At 39.0% G+C, this 15,354-nt stretch overlaps 1 long non-coding RNA gene across 3 annotated transcripts in view; it reads left to right on the top strand.

Annotated features, from left to right (window-relative positions):
* The window catches only part of LOC122966729, a 129,801-nt gene that overhangs the window by 97,768 nt on the left and 16,679 nt on the right, over positions 1 to 15,354 (top strand). The window contains exon 3 of one of the 3 annotated variants that reach the window (XR_006398446.1): positions 9,438 to 9,576. The exons of 1 other annotated variant lie outside the window; for it this stretch is intronic. This is a non-coding gene — a long non-coding RNA (uncharacterized LOC122966729). Of the gene's footprint in view, positions 1 to 9,437; positions 10,474 to 15,354 lie in introns of those variants that run through there. One more of the 3 variants, XR_006398444.1, reaches the window with a different exon arrangement.

The following is a 15,354-nucleotide window of genomic DNA, read 5'->3' as shown; positions in this document are numbered from 1 at the left end:
CAGACTTATTGTCAAATTCAAACTTTATTTGGATGATTGATGTTGCAGAAGGAGCCTGTGATGTACAGTTTTTGCCTTTTATACTCCTCTTTGCATCTGATATTAACTTTTTTTTATTCTTTTTTTTTTATTTGACAAATCAAATTGCCACCGTTTTATAAAGGGGTTCCTGTTCTACTTAATAAAAATCACACAGCACTTGTTCTGAGTCCAAAGTAAAACTTCTCAGAGCGACGATGTGAGTGAAGTCGGCTGCAGATGGCACTTCACCGGGCCGAGCGCTGCCGTGTAGCAGCAGATGGCGGAGAGCGGGGCTGATGGATGCACTGTCTAAAACTCCAGACAAGAAACCTGCTGCTCCCCCTCCATCTGAGAAACTCAGAGACAGTAAGGACGAGACTCTTCCGCTCCCATACGTACACACCAAGTACTGTTAAACCACTGCTGCAAGAAAAAAAAATATGATGCAACTGATGAATGCTACATTAGTTGATTTATTAGAGGCACAGTGGGTCTTATCTTCTTCTCAGCTGGTATTTGTTATTGTGGAAGGAACTTTATGGTCCACACTGTGGAAAATTATCTTTGGTTTAAATACAAAGCACCAAAAAACAGGACAGTTGTCCTCCTAATGACGTATTTCGTCATTTGATTTGGAGGATTTGTTGAAAAATATAGAAGACAATACACTACAATAAAATAAAATGGGAGTGATCGGACAAAGTCTGTTAATACAAGTGAGTAAACTACAACTGGAATTCTCATATGTAGTACTGATCAAGTCGATCAAAAGAAAATTAGATGCAACAATTTTGATTTATTGATTAAATGATTTATGAAGCAAATAGAAAGACAAACAAAATTATCTACTTCCAGCTTTTCCAACCTGAGGATTTGCTGATTTTCCCTGTTTATATCATTTTTAATTGAATATCTTTGGGTTTTGGACTGTTAATCAGACAAAATAGTAATAATTTTGTCACTTTGCACTTCGGAAATGGTAATTGGTGATGAATGGTGATTGGAAATGGAAACTTTTTGACTATTTTCTGACATATAATAAACTAAAAGATGAATTGTTTTGTCAAAATAGACTAAATAACAGAATAACTGAGAATAATTGTTAGTTGCAGCCCTATTGTTATTTTTTATGAATAGTATTTTATAATTGTTGTCTTTATTTTCATAGTGGTCATGTTAAGTTAAATCAAAAACATTAAAAAAAAGAAAAACAAGAAAAGAAAAGGTAAAAGACCGTTAAAAATATAAATTTTGTATGCATACTCACCCATGCATGCATGCACACATTCAGTGTATACACATGCATATACATACTTACATACATACACAGTATACATATTTAAAATAGCGGTATGTAAATAATAAATAAATTCATAAATAAAGAAAAAAGAATACATAAATATATATATGTAAAAACTATAAAGTGAGGAGGGACTAACACACTGCATGTGCTGGATACACATGTGTGCATAATGACCATCTAAGACATTTGCAGTGTATTTTTTTTTACACATATGCACAAATATACACTCAGCTGCCAATTTATTAGGTACAGTCATTGCTAAAACTGATGCAGCATAAAAACAACAGCCCTGCAGTAAATCATGCCTTCAAAATAATAATAAAATATTTTATTACAACTATTTACAGCTCATTTCATACAAGAGATGCAACACACTTTGACAAAAATTGTAAATACACATAAAATGACGATGCAAAACTTAGGGACACGAAAGAACAGGTCCAGAATTTTTCAAGTCTGTCGTTAAACAACAGTCAGGAGCCCAAATGAACATTGAACCAGGTTTTTCTGGCTGTAATCATTCCTCCTCTACTAATATATTTACAATGTAAGTGATGAGAGACAAAATCCTCAGTCCTCATTTTGAGCAAAAATGTATTTAAGTTTGTCTGATGATAATATGAGGCTTCAGCTGTCTGAGTTAGTCAAATAAAGTAGAGGGCAGTAGAGGGAATTTGACACTAAGAAGACTAATTTTAAAAGCTTTTGATTTGATTGGTCTAATTTAGACTGTTGAAGCCTCACATTAGCTTTATGTCTTTTAAATACATTTTTGCACAGAAGAGCTGCAGATTTTGTCTGCCATCATTTACATTATAAGTGCATCATGGAGGGATCTACTAATGGTCAGTATGTACAGGAGGAATGATTACAGCAAAAAAAAAAACCCTGAATATTGTTTTAAGACAAACTTGAAAGCTTTTTTATGGTAATTTTTGAAGTTATGGTGCTGTCAAATTGTATTGTGCTGTACTGACAGGTGTTTCTAATATTTTGTCCACCCTGTTATATCAATGGAGGTAGACAAAACATTAGAAACACCATGAATGACCATAAAGCTGAATCCACCTCATGACTGAACATCTTGACGGTGTGAGTCTAGCATTAGTTTTTATCAAGGTAAACCTAATAAACTGGGAACTGGATGTGTACACTCATAAAGAAAAGACAGGAAAAAAAAACCCACTCAGCTCTATTCTTATGGCAGCTGAGATTAATTAGTGTAATATAAATACTTGAATAAACTGACAAGCAAACTGTGTTATGAGCTGGTTTGGATTCAGTAGTAATTTGGCTCATGAATCATCTTCATTAATTTTATTTGCTGTCAAAGCGGCACGAGGGAATCCTGTACCTACAAAATTGATAGCGCCTACAAATATTTGAGCCGTGTTTTTCTTTGACACCAACAGACTCGCGGTTTTGTCAGCGGCTCTCTGGTCCCCTCTGCTAGATGTGCCGTGTCTTGATATATCGGGTCTTTTAGCCCCTGCTTTGGCTCAAATCCAAGGCCCATTTGTACAGATGGGGTTTTACGTGGGCCATTTTAGCAAAGCACCCTCCACATAAAGCCAAAGTGTCTCATCGCTTCATAATTGTGTGATTATGGTCAATTGCTGTGGTTAGGGTGACAGATTCTATTCGAGCCCAACAGATGCTTTTATCATATTTTAGATCCCCATTTGACCTTAATCAACCGTTACATGTATGAATGAAATGAGGAGATAATATTTCATTGCTCAGGTGTCTGAGAGAGGAAACGCTGGGACTCTGAGGGAAGCTGAAACACTTCAGTTAACACAAATGAGTAGCGGTCAAAGCTAAAAAACCAGTAGTGTTGATTGAATTATACATCTGATGAGGCCTCCAGTATGTCTGAGAGAGAGAGAGATGGTGCCACCAAGTGGGTGTTATATGACATTACAGTTACTGTATGGAGATAAAAACAATAGAGCAAATTACTCTTAGCAGTCACTCACAACATTTTAAAATGATAAAGTTATTATTTTTTAATTTACTATTCTTTACTAATGCTGTTGTTCAGTAACATCTGTCCAAACATCATTTTACTGTGTTTTTTTTTTCTTTATATCCAAATGATTTTTTGACGTTCCAGGAAGACATTATGTATGAAATTGGGCAAAACAAATAAACTTGATCGTTCCCTCTGATTACAAATAAGCTCAATCTGGTTGATTGCTCTCTTGTGAAAGAGTAATAACTGATAAATCAATCATCCATCTACCAGCCGTCAACCATTAACAGTATAGCTGTGTCCTGGTTCCATACTAATAAACAGATGTTCAGTATGTGTACTCTGTGGGAAAGTGACAAATTTAAGTCAAAACAGTCAGTATGCATATAATACTAAATCTTCTTAATTTAACCGTTTCCCACAATGCAATGCACAAAAGAAATAGTGAAGAAACTCAAGACTGAAAAACATTAAAACATTGTGCAGACGGTGGAAAATAAAATTAATCCTTTGTAAAAACATTTTGCAGTTTACCAGTAATATGACAATTACTATTATAATGTATATAACGCAGTGTTATATACAATACTGTTTTTCAGTAAACAGTGCTGTAATATTACAGTTTTAAAAGCCAATAAATTGCATTACAGTTACTAATTCTAGAGAAACTCTGTAACTTTGACATTTTGGGAAGTTGGATGAACTCAGATGACATGCGAGAGTTGACGGTGTTTGGTTAGCACGCTAAATGTTAGCTAAAGGTGTGTAACTCCACAAATTCACTATGAGGACAGGACTTCTTGAGAGCTGCATGCAGTCACTGGGGTTAACATTAATAATAATAATAATATTAATAATAATAACTTTATTTGTATAGCACCTTTCATACAAGAAATGCAGCTCAAAGGGCTTTACAACAAAATAAATTACATGCACATTTCACATGAAAGGGACATAAAAAGAACATAAGAGCATGTAAAAAAAAAAACATTAATGTAACATAGGATGGAAAATAAAACGTGTAAAGCATACAGTGGTGGTTATTTGAGACCTAACGAGCAAAAACTCAGAAAGTATTTCTCCATGTGTACACAATCTGTAAATCGGCGCCGAGGTCTCTGAAGCTATAAGCAAACAGAACCTCCCTTTTTTCCCAACGGACGCAGACTCACCACCGGTCTTGATTAACTGAAATAAGCTTCTTCCAGTTTACCCCAGTGTCTAACCCTTAGTGGTGCTGTGGGGGTTAAAAAAACACACACAACACAGTCTTTTCTCAAACCTACCAACTGCTGACCTCAGCACCTATGTAACATAAAGATGGAGAATGAAACCCACTTGATAATAATAATAAAAAAATACGATACAATAAAATGAAAACAGAATAAAGCCCCCTTGATAATAAAAAATAATAGATAAAATGGAACTAAAAATACATAGAATGTGTAATATAAGGTGGAAGATAAAACCCGCTGACACATGAAATAGCATTATTAAGCTAGCTGTTGATGGTCAGTGAATACATCCATATTGTAGTGCAGGCTGCTTGTTAAAATAACTCTTATTTTAGTTTCTATACATGTTAAACACAGAAGATGGAGGAGAAGATGTTGTAGGATCAACGCTGAGTAAAGAAAGTAATGTAAATAATGACTTCTGCTGTTAAGAAATTAGTAAAAATATACTTTTCAGTTAATATGCAATGAGTAACTGATTAAACATTTCAAATAACAAGCCCAACACTTGCAGTATGGAGCTGGGCACATGTGACCGGTGCTTTACATTCCTACTGTATGTACAAAGTTTAAACCAGGTGACTCCTCACTGTGAAATGTAACACAAATCACATGTCAGAAACTGAGTCTGGACTCTTCAGATAAGCTTGATTAGGTGAAATTAGGAGGGAAATATTGGATCCATACAATATTCTACAGTAAGTCCACGCAGCCCGTTCTCACTCCCAACTCATCACATATCGAAGAAGCTTGGTCAGGTCCCCGTGGCGTCACTTTTTAATGCACTGGGTACCCCTTTACCATCATTTTTTAACGTGCAGGGTAGTCCGATAGACTTCTGTTGAACTCCCATAACGTCTGAAATAGACGCCATGAGACCGATGACGTCTAAATAAGGTGACAAATTTCAGCCTGGTCACCAGAATAAAACGTTGGCGTTGTACGTTTCTGCAAACCACAGATAACGTTGAATATCTACATTTCAACACCTGTAATATGTATCATATCAACATTTCTGAAGTGACGTACTTCACATGACATCTATATAAACTGACTTTCTTATTAGGAGGTGGATGGCTCGCAACATTGTTGGCACAAAGTTGGAAATCAGCAGAGAGCGCGGTTTGTTATTTTAACCCAAACCATGATCTTTCCCTAACCCTAACCAAGTGATTTTTGTGCCTAAACCTAACCAGACCTTAACCACCGCGACCCTGTGCGTTAAAAAGTGACGCCACGGGGTCCTGACCAAACTTCTTCGATATGTGACGAGTTGGGAGTGAGAACGTGTTGAAATATATCCAAACTATCAAGTATGTACTGAAGAGTGTGTTTGTACACACTTTCATGACTGAGGCTGTCATATACTAGTTGTCCATCTTCAATAAACGCTCCATCTTTAGCCTCAGGCTAAAAATACAACCAAACACCAACATTTAAAAAGGGATGTGGAACACTTTTACCTTTTTTGCACAGACCATATTGTGCACATTTTGATTTGCTGCAGCAGTGACACGAAACAACAATGTTTTCTGGATATTCAATTTTTCATCTTCTTATGCTTTTTTTGGGGGGGCTGTGACAAAAAAAAAAAAAATCCCATCTCCCATTGTTTGTAGAGGCTCAAAGGATTAAACAAAGTCAACAATGATGGAGAGGCGCTGATCTTTTGAAGTATTTACATTTGTGTTTTTTTTTTTTTTCTTTTGCTTCTCCTTCTTCCCCCTGAAGGCGTGTGTCTATATTTTTCCTCTCGCAGGCTTCAGGGCTTCAGAGTTTGTCTTTCCTCTGGTTGGGTAAATGGCGGCCTCGGCGACAGACAGGTGCTCTCCATCTTGTAAACCCGGAGGGGAGTGGGGGGGGTGGGGGGTGGTGTTTGGCAAAAGACAAATGGGTCTGAGAGCGTCGCCCCGCCCCTGTTCCACCTGGCTCATCTCATATGGTGTCACGGTGATGTTGCGTCATGGGATTTGTAGTCTTACCAGCAGTCCCAGTCGGCCCCCCGTGCATGCAGCAACTCATCACTCACCACAAAACAGCGCCGAGACACGGAGGCTGAAGTAGACAAGTTTATTAATGATAATAATGAGGATGATGAGGATGATGATAATATTAATAATTAGTCATAATTATAATAACGTTAATGTCATAATAAATAGAACTCTTCATCTGAAGCACGTAAAGAGAAGCATACAGAAAGAGAAAAAACAAAAACACAAAGTTTCAGAGTACAGAGCCAGAGGAGGGGGCAGGGACTTCTAGAGACATTTTTTTAACCTTTCAATATATCCATTTAATTTTTTAACATTTTTAAACTTTATTTAACTGGAACATTTACAAAAAGGAGAAAGAGATAGATTTTAAAAAATCCTTATAAATAAATTTTGTCATTATTAGAACAAAATACAAGATTTTGGGGAGTCAGAGGATCTTTTTTTTTTTTTTTTTTTTTTTTTTTTTGTCATTTTCCCTCTGAAGGGACGGCTGGGGGAGGAGAGGAGGGGGAAGGAGGAAGAGGAGGGGGGAGGGGCGGGGGGGGGGGGGGGGGGGGGTTATTATGTACAGAACACCAGGAATACAAAAGGGGCCAGTCGACTCACATACTGGAAGGCGGGAGGTGGAGAGTGGATGGGGGGTTGTAGGAGGACAGGTGTGAACGGGGTTGGTGGGGCAGGTGTGCTGGGATCAGGGGGAGGGGTGAGGGGGTGGGGGTAGGGGAGGCGGGGAGGCAGGGGGGGGGGGGGACTCTCAGAGGGGGGACATCCTGCTAGTGTCACAGCTCAAGCAGTTGTGCTCAGGAAGATCAGGACCAGTTCATTATACTGAAGGCATCTGAAGGAAGGAAGGGAGGGTCGCTTCAACCCCCGCCCCCCCCCCGCTCCAATCCCACCGCTGAGATGCAGGCTGGAGTTTTACATGAGACTGACATTTTTGTGAAAGGGCAGGACTTCTCCGGGCACGGCGGTAGTTCAGCGGGCAGAGATGTACAACCACAGTTTTACCACAGTAAATAAACTAAAAATGATTTTCCGTATCCATCCATGACCACTGATGTTAGTACGGATACTAACATGGAAGACCAGTAATACTAACTAGTTAGATAAGTTAAAACTCTACCTATTGATATCTTTATATTAACAATGGATAAAACGCCTGTGTGTAACATGAAAGTGGGTGCTCATAGTGACAAACTACATCTTCCATGAATCTTAATCAGAGACGAGCAATGAGAGTCTTGTGGGAAATGTAGTTGGTGAATAGTTTGTTTTATCCTCTAGAAAATACAATAACGTGTTGAAAGCTACTAGAACAGACTGGACTCTGTCTCTCCATAGTCATTATCAATCACAAAGGCTCATGGGAGCTGTAGTTGTTTTTATTTATCTTCCGTCCTAAAGAGACTCAAAATAACTGCAAAACAAGTGGCCAAAACACAAATGAATGCAGCTTTAATGTATCATCTACTGTAGTACTAAGAGACCTATTAGCATTGTAAAGTTTTGATTTTGATTATGAAAAAAAATAATTATGAAAATAATATTCAGTTTAACTTTGGTACAACATTGTAAAATGTTACTACTACTACAACTATTACTACTACTACTACTACTAACACTACAACTACTAATGATAACAATAATAACAGTCATGATAATAATAAAGAGAATAAGAATAAAAAGAACTAATGACACCTATTTTGGATACACAAAAGTGCAAATGTAGCTACTATATGTGCATCAGAATCAATAGAAACGACGTCTTTCGGAGTTAACCGTTGACGACTCGACATTTAAATCTGCACAAAGTCAAAAACAGCGGCAGCCTGATATCTGACATGCACGGCCGCATGACTGTCCAAAAGAAATGCTACATTGTGACCTCTCACAAAGAACACACAATTTAATCAAGACAGTGTTAACATCGTCTTATTTTGAAACAGACAAATGAGCAGAAATGTTATTAGATCTGTGGACACCTTTAAAAAAAAAAAGCAGCTCAAGGCCCATTTGTTTACACTTGTCTTTGTTTAATTGTTCTATTTATTTCTGTTCTTATTGTGTTTTATGTCTGTATGTATGTATAAATAAAGTAACTTACTTACTTATAGATGTCAGGGCTAGATGGGAATTTATGCCTATCAAAGGAAAAAAAAAAGCTGGTGATATTCTATATTTTTTTTTCCGTATTATCAACAAATCCCATGAATCCTGAAAGCTTGATATATCTTATTCCTCTGTGTCATAGAGCTCTGTTGTTCAAAAACACATCAATGAGTCACACTGTCGCACTGGGGTGACATGTTCCTTCATTATCATGAAGACATATTTTGACTCAATCACACACACACACACACACACACACACACACACACACACACACACACACCATCCTGCTGCCAGAAATACTCTCTAAAGCACCAAATGTTCATTCTCTCTACTTTTTCAGTAATGTTTGCTAAAAACTACAATGTCCAGCTGTTTTAGGAAATAATTTAGACCTTTTTTTTTTTCAAAATAAAACTATACATTTTAAAAATATCTGTATCTTCAGTAGTAACTGATGGGCTGAGAGTATTGAGAGATGTTTTGGCCTTTTCAAAGGATTTGTTGACAGTAAGATAAAAAGGTTTAAATAACGCCAACCTTTATAGATTTTATGAAACGCTAGCTAACTAGAATAAATAAGTGAACAGTGGATTAACAGTCTTCCTTAAAATGTGCCTTTCACATGTGACATCATATCTGTTTTTTGTTGCAAAGTGCATAGATCATTCAGTGGACAAAATCAGACCAAACTTCACTGTTGGTAATTAAAAACAATAGAAACTTGTGGTTCTTCATCTCTGCCGATTAAGTCCGAACATTAAGCTGATTTTTTTTTTTTTTTTTTTTTACCTCCAAAGGGGCAGCTCTGCCTCCCCCAGGAAGTTCCTGTCAAAGTAAAACTCCAGCCTGCTCCTGAGTCTTCTCTGACCCACCACAAGTCTGTAGTGCTGCAAGTAGGCCAGATGAGTCATGTGACTCTCGGAAACAAACCTGCAGGTATGAAAATGCTAAGCTTGCATATGATCGCTGCATGGGAGAACAAATGACTGACTTTACCCCAATTAGACATCACAACAGTAAGTTGCCATGATATAGATACTCTTTGTAATATATGAGAAGCTGTCTACAGATGAACAGAGGTCGCGTGGGTAGGAGCCCTGATTTTTTTTTTTTTTAAACCTGAAATAAGATGAAGTTAATCAAGAAGTGTGAGGTGAGATTTACTGTACAGGATATTAACAGTACACACTGTAGTTTTGTACAGGAAGTCAGGAGCTTAAACCTAGTGTTACCCTCTTGGAACAATTCACACAGAACCACTACTGATGAAGTAGTGTACCCTGAACTCTCAAACAAAGTTGTGCTTCACCCGAACCTGCTCGCCTCTGATTAAAATAAAGTTTCTTCTTAGGGCCAGCAGGTTATTTCCAATATGCAATAAAACAGCCCGTCCACCAGGGTCAGCATGAGAACAGCGGTTCACGAACTGAGGCTGCTGCTGCTGCTGCTGCTGCTGCAGGAAGCTGCGAGCCGGGCTTAATCAGCTGGAGCTCGTTACATTAGCAGAGGGAGCGAGCTCTTCCTCAGCAGCGATGAGCGAATGAAATCTGGGTCACGTCAATACACATCCGGGCTCCGCCATCATCACCGAGTCCCGCTGTCTCCTGATCAAAGAGCACTGAGACTGTGTGTTCAAATCATACTTTGGTTCAAGTAAGAAAAGAAAAATCAATAGTCCTAAACTTTTTTTTTTTTTTTTTATCTGACACCCACAACACCTTGCACTATTTAGCAAGTCTTCCCAGCTCCGATTGAAGGGCTGAAATTACTGCAGATTTTGCCTAAGTGTCTGTCGGGGGGTAAAAGTAGGATCTGATGTTTTTACTCTGGGTGGGGCCAAAAAAAATTTGTGTGTGTGTGTGTCTGCACAGGATGTGTGTGTGTTGGTGTGTGTGTGTGTGTGCGTCTGTGGTAAAGAAGGGTTTTTTTTTGGGGGGGGGGGGGGGGGTCATTTCACACTATCACCATCACACTTTCAATCATATAACACATGATCACATGTTACAGTAAATATCAGGGACATATTTAGTTGGAAGAGGGGGGGGGGGGGGGTGTGGGGGTTGGGGGCGGGGGGCGGGGGTTAAGGGTCTGATATCTATGTTCGGGGGCCAAAGGCTTTCCTGTCCACCCCCTCTACTCCCTGACATCACCACAGCCCATATAATAGATATGTATATATATTTATATACAGAAAAAGAATACATACTTATTGGACACCCTAGACATTAAAGTACATTCAAAGAACTGAACCAACATTCTTGTTTAAACACGTTTACAGTGACTCTCCTGATATAAAGAATTAAGGTTTCGCTTTCACCAAATTAAAACTTTTTTCCTCTTTAAAAGTTTTCAGTGCTGCTGCAAAAAAAACAACAAAAAACAAAAAAAACAAAAAAAAAATAGAAACCACACAAATAAATATTCTCAGAATACATTGACAAAAAAATTGACATATTTCAGCCCTCGTTCCTCGTTACCGTTGGATGGGCACTACTGTATTTCTATAATGTTTTATCTAGCGACATAGTCTATATGTCTCAGGCTTGTGTTTTGGTTATGCACCTGCTGATGTAGTACAATGGGATTATTCGATTATAATTCAATTTGTTACATGGACGTTGATGAGTTATTTTCGTCAGGTGGAAACGTGCATCCTTGGTAGTTGTACGCACCTTATTACCGCGTTGGTCTGATAGTTTGTCCGTCGGTGCAGAGTGACACAAAGGCTTGGGCTCGGAGTCTGGCAGGTGAGTAAAGTCGGCGACTTATGCGCCATTTTCTCTAACTAGTCCTCAGTCATTGACCTCTGCTGGGGCGTGGAGAGGGGCAGACTGGGGAGGCTCGGCGTTATAACCGTCTCACCATCCCGCTGTGGCTCACCCCCCACTCCCCAACGCTGTAAACCAGTGACTCTGCCCATTGGGGAGGGCGGGGATGCCCAATGGTGCTGCCAGGAGGAAGTGACATCATGACAGTATCCACGGGGGACGCTGCTAACAGTAGGCGCTGCCGGTCAGTGACACCGCAACAAGGAGGAAGGAGCGACATCACCGGCGCAAAAAGGAAGGAAGGAAGGAAGGAAGGAAGGAAGGAAGGAAGTTAGGAAGGAAGGAAGGAGGGCGAGGAGGCTGGAAGGAAGAAGGTGGAGCAGTGAGACCAGGAGGCTGACCTTTGACTCCACCCACAGGAAGTACAGCGTAGAAAGTGCTTCTGCCTGGATGCCGAGCTCTCCCTGCCACCTTTCTGTTTATGTTTTTGTTTTCATGACCTCGGCGACAGGAGCAGTGTGCCATAGAGAGAGGAGGGGGGGGCTCCTCCCTCCTCCTTCCTGCATACCACAGAATCAGCATCAAGGGCCAACTGTTCATCTCCCTTACCAAAAAACATAAAAACAGATTTGTACATATATACTGCTTTATACACACTTTTTTACCATTGTAAATCACAAAAGTATAGAAAAATAAAATGTTTTATAATAACGGGACACTTTTCATTCTCTCTCTGTCTTTTTCTACCCGGCAAAAAGGTGGTCCCTGGTGGAAACTGGCTCACTCCGTCTGTCAAGTTTGTGGCTGGTTTGACACCGCTGCCGCGGCGCCACTTTGTACGCCTCCCGTCTTCCCTCGCCAGCCTCAGTAGAGGGACTCCTTCTCGTCTTCTTCTTCTTCTTCTTCTTCTTCTTCTTCTTGTGTTATTTTCTTAAAGCTAGTTCTCCTCTCTTCATTGTTTTCATCTGTGATGTCCATCAATACTGAGTACAGCTCTTCCTTTTGTATTTACTGGAAACAGGGGAGAGAAGTGGGGAGACTGGTAAATATGCAGAATGTTATGTGTCTGATAGGCATACATAATGAGAGGTGCTATGAAAAAAGACAGTGTGGAGCAGATGTTGGAAGTTTTTCTTTCTTTCTGAACAAGTTTTTTTTTTAGTTGTCACAGAAAGTATAGGCTAGAAAATAATTCTTTGACAAAAAAAAAAAACACAACATATGAGATAATATATGTAATAAACAACACACACCCTCTTTAATGTGCTCCCACCCCGACGGCCTTTTCTTATCTACGTAATGTATACTCTTACAAGGAGGAAAAAGTTCACTATATAAGGTTAAGACACACCGTTTGACTCACTACAGCTGAACGGAAAACCGCGTTAAGAACTCTGGCTACAAAAAAAAAAAAAAAAAAAAGTTTGAGAGGCAGAGAGACAACAGCTTCATTCACTTTTCATCCCGGCTCTTGTAACGTTGCATAAAAGAAGCAGGAGCAGAGGCCTTACGCCTGCCAAAACAAGTGCTACCGCCTCTCCCCAGAATAAAGATCAGAGTGCGCTGTAATCATACAAGTGGAGATCGGCAGTTTGGCAGTGCAAAGTGAAAAGTCTCGGTGTAATGGATGGATGGGAGCGGAGGAGGAGGAGGAGGAGGAGGAGGAGGAGGAGGAGGAGGAGGAGAGGGTGCGTGGGTGTTGAGGTGGTGGGGGGAGGGCGAGGCAAGGAGAGTGTCCCAGGACCCTCGTCATGACAGATGCTCGCTAATTCGGAGCGATCTCCGGCAGCTCCGTGGAGCTTCTGACAAAAAAATAAATAAATAAATAAATGAATGAAAGAAGACGAGGCTTTAATTTAGAAACGGCTTTGTAGTGCATCACCTCCCTCCCCCTCCCCTCCTCCCCCCGCCCCCCCTTTACTTCCAATCCAGAGAGACAAACAGTCAAACAAGTGGCGTGTTCAATCAGCGTCCACCTTCCCTTCCTCCCCCCTTCCTCTCTCTCTCTATCTCCCTCTTCTCACGGAAAGAACCGGCCCGAGCTTCACCACCTCCTCTATCTATCCCTACCTCAGATTTACTGAGCTCTCTCACTAGGGACCCTCCATACAAAAATATCCGCACGCAGTCTTATAGCTCAGCAGGGAGGGAGCACAATAGCGCCGGAGCTACATATAGTCTCCTCACTGACAGGAAGCCCAGAACTGAAAGAGCTGCAGACACAAATATATTAATCACCCACGGACATGAAGGATTCAGGAGAGGGTTCGCTCACGTCTTAAAGCTGCTACTTGCTTTATAAAGAAAAAACTGTTCTATGTGTAGAAATTCAAACTCATTAAAGGGTCACCTAAATTACAAAAATACATATTTCGTCTACTTAGACCTGGTGGTATCTGGCCAAGCAGATAGTTTTTGGTTTGGTGAATAAAACTTAGTTAGTGGTTGTGGCAGCAGTGCAGGTCGGACAGAACAACAGGAGTTACAACTAATCCGGTTCCAGTTTGATCAAATACCTGGATTCTCTAAGATCAGAGAGACTCAGAGTCTCTCGATACTTGTATCTATATGTGGCCAAAGATGACCAGTAAGGTAAAAAGATGCACCACTCTGTTGTTTTTGTAGCAGAACGAGGGCAACAGAGTGTCAAAATCTTCTCTAATGAAAAGGATCCGCTGATTGCATCACATCATCAGTATCAGTTGTCTCCACTTTCAAATCATATATAAATAATTTAAGCCAATCAAACTAATAGTTCTGAATCAGGATCTGCAGCAGCTTTTTTTTTGAAAATTACGATGTGCAAAAAAAAAACAACAAAAAAACAAGCCGGCTAGATGATTTCAAAGTGTCAGATACATATTTAATCATTTTAAATGTGATGCTGTTCCTCTTATTTATTTATTTTTTTAGGTTGTGAACATTAATAAGGCCATTTCTGCCTTTCTCAACCGATAAAAACTACACATCAAGATCAAATCTTTGAGTTATTTTCAGCTTTACAAATGTTTAAAGCTGAACAGACGGCTCAGTAAAGGATTCAAACCTAGTTACAACAAAAGAAAGTTCTCAATGACCATGCTGGTAATCTGTAAATACCAAACTCTATAACGTATAAGACACGTCCAGTTTCTTCTGCAGGACAGATGTTTCCATCATTTGCTTCTCTCCTTAAGTCAAAGTGTGCTGATCTGTAGAAAAAACACCTATTAGCAACTATCTTTATGGCCAGACACCACTAGGAATAAGTGAAAAAATGTTTTTAAAAAAAAAAAAAAAAAAAAAACCCACAAAAAATGAATTAATATTAAAAAAAAAACCTGTTAAGTCGACATCAGCAACATCATCCATGTGTGAAAGGCAGACATAATGTTCTTATAACTGCTTTATTCTGACACTCAAAACAATCAGAGGTTACTTATATGTCACATATTGACAACAAAAAAAAAATAATTCATGATTTAAGGAAGAAAAGAAAGAAAAGTCATAATAGTTTAATACTTTTTTTTTTTTTTTACCTATTAAATGAATTCAAAAGAAAAAAATTACACCTTTCAGACAATATATTCTCATTATAGAAATTACATACAATTCAAGAACAAGTTCAGCTGAATTGAAAATACACAGATGACCCCACTCATATAGGAATACATATAAAACAGTTACTCAGAGAATTGCGATATACTGTGTGTGTGTGTGTATATACATTTAAATGTATTTACAAGTACTGTAACTTTTTTGCTTGGTTCTCTTTTGTACAAATCTTTTAGGTGGATTAATAAATGCACCCGCCAGCTTATCAGGGCTTTTTATGAATACTTGTATTAAATATAAATTATGGATAAAGAGTATTTTCTGCTGATATGTAAACATACCTAAATACCTACTAATAATAAGTACGAACAAATGTTTTGGATCAAATAGAGGTCTGGTTGCATATTTAAGC

The sequence above is a fragment of the Thunnus albacares genome, chromosome 17 (assembly GCF_914725855.1).
Source record: "Thunnus albacares chromosome 17, fThuAlb1.1, whole genome shotgun sequence".
Classification (NCBI taxonomy): Eukaryota; Metazoa; Chordata; class Actinopteri; order Scombriformes; family Scombridae; genus Thunnus; species Thunnus albacares.
Note: the sequence above shows the minus strand (reverse complement) of the source record. Positions and strands in the feature narration are given on the sequence as shown.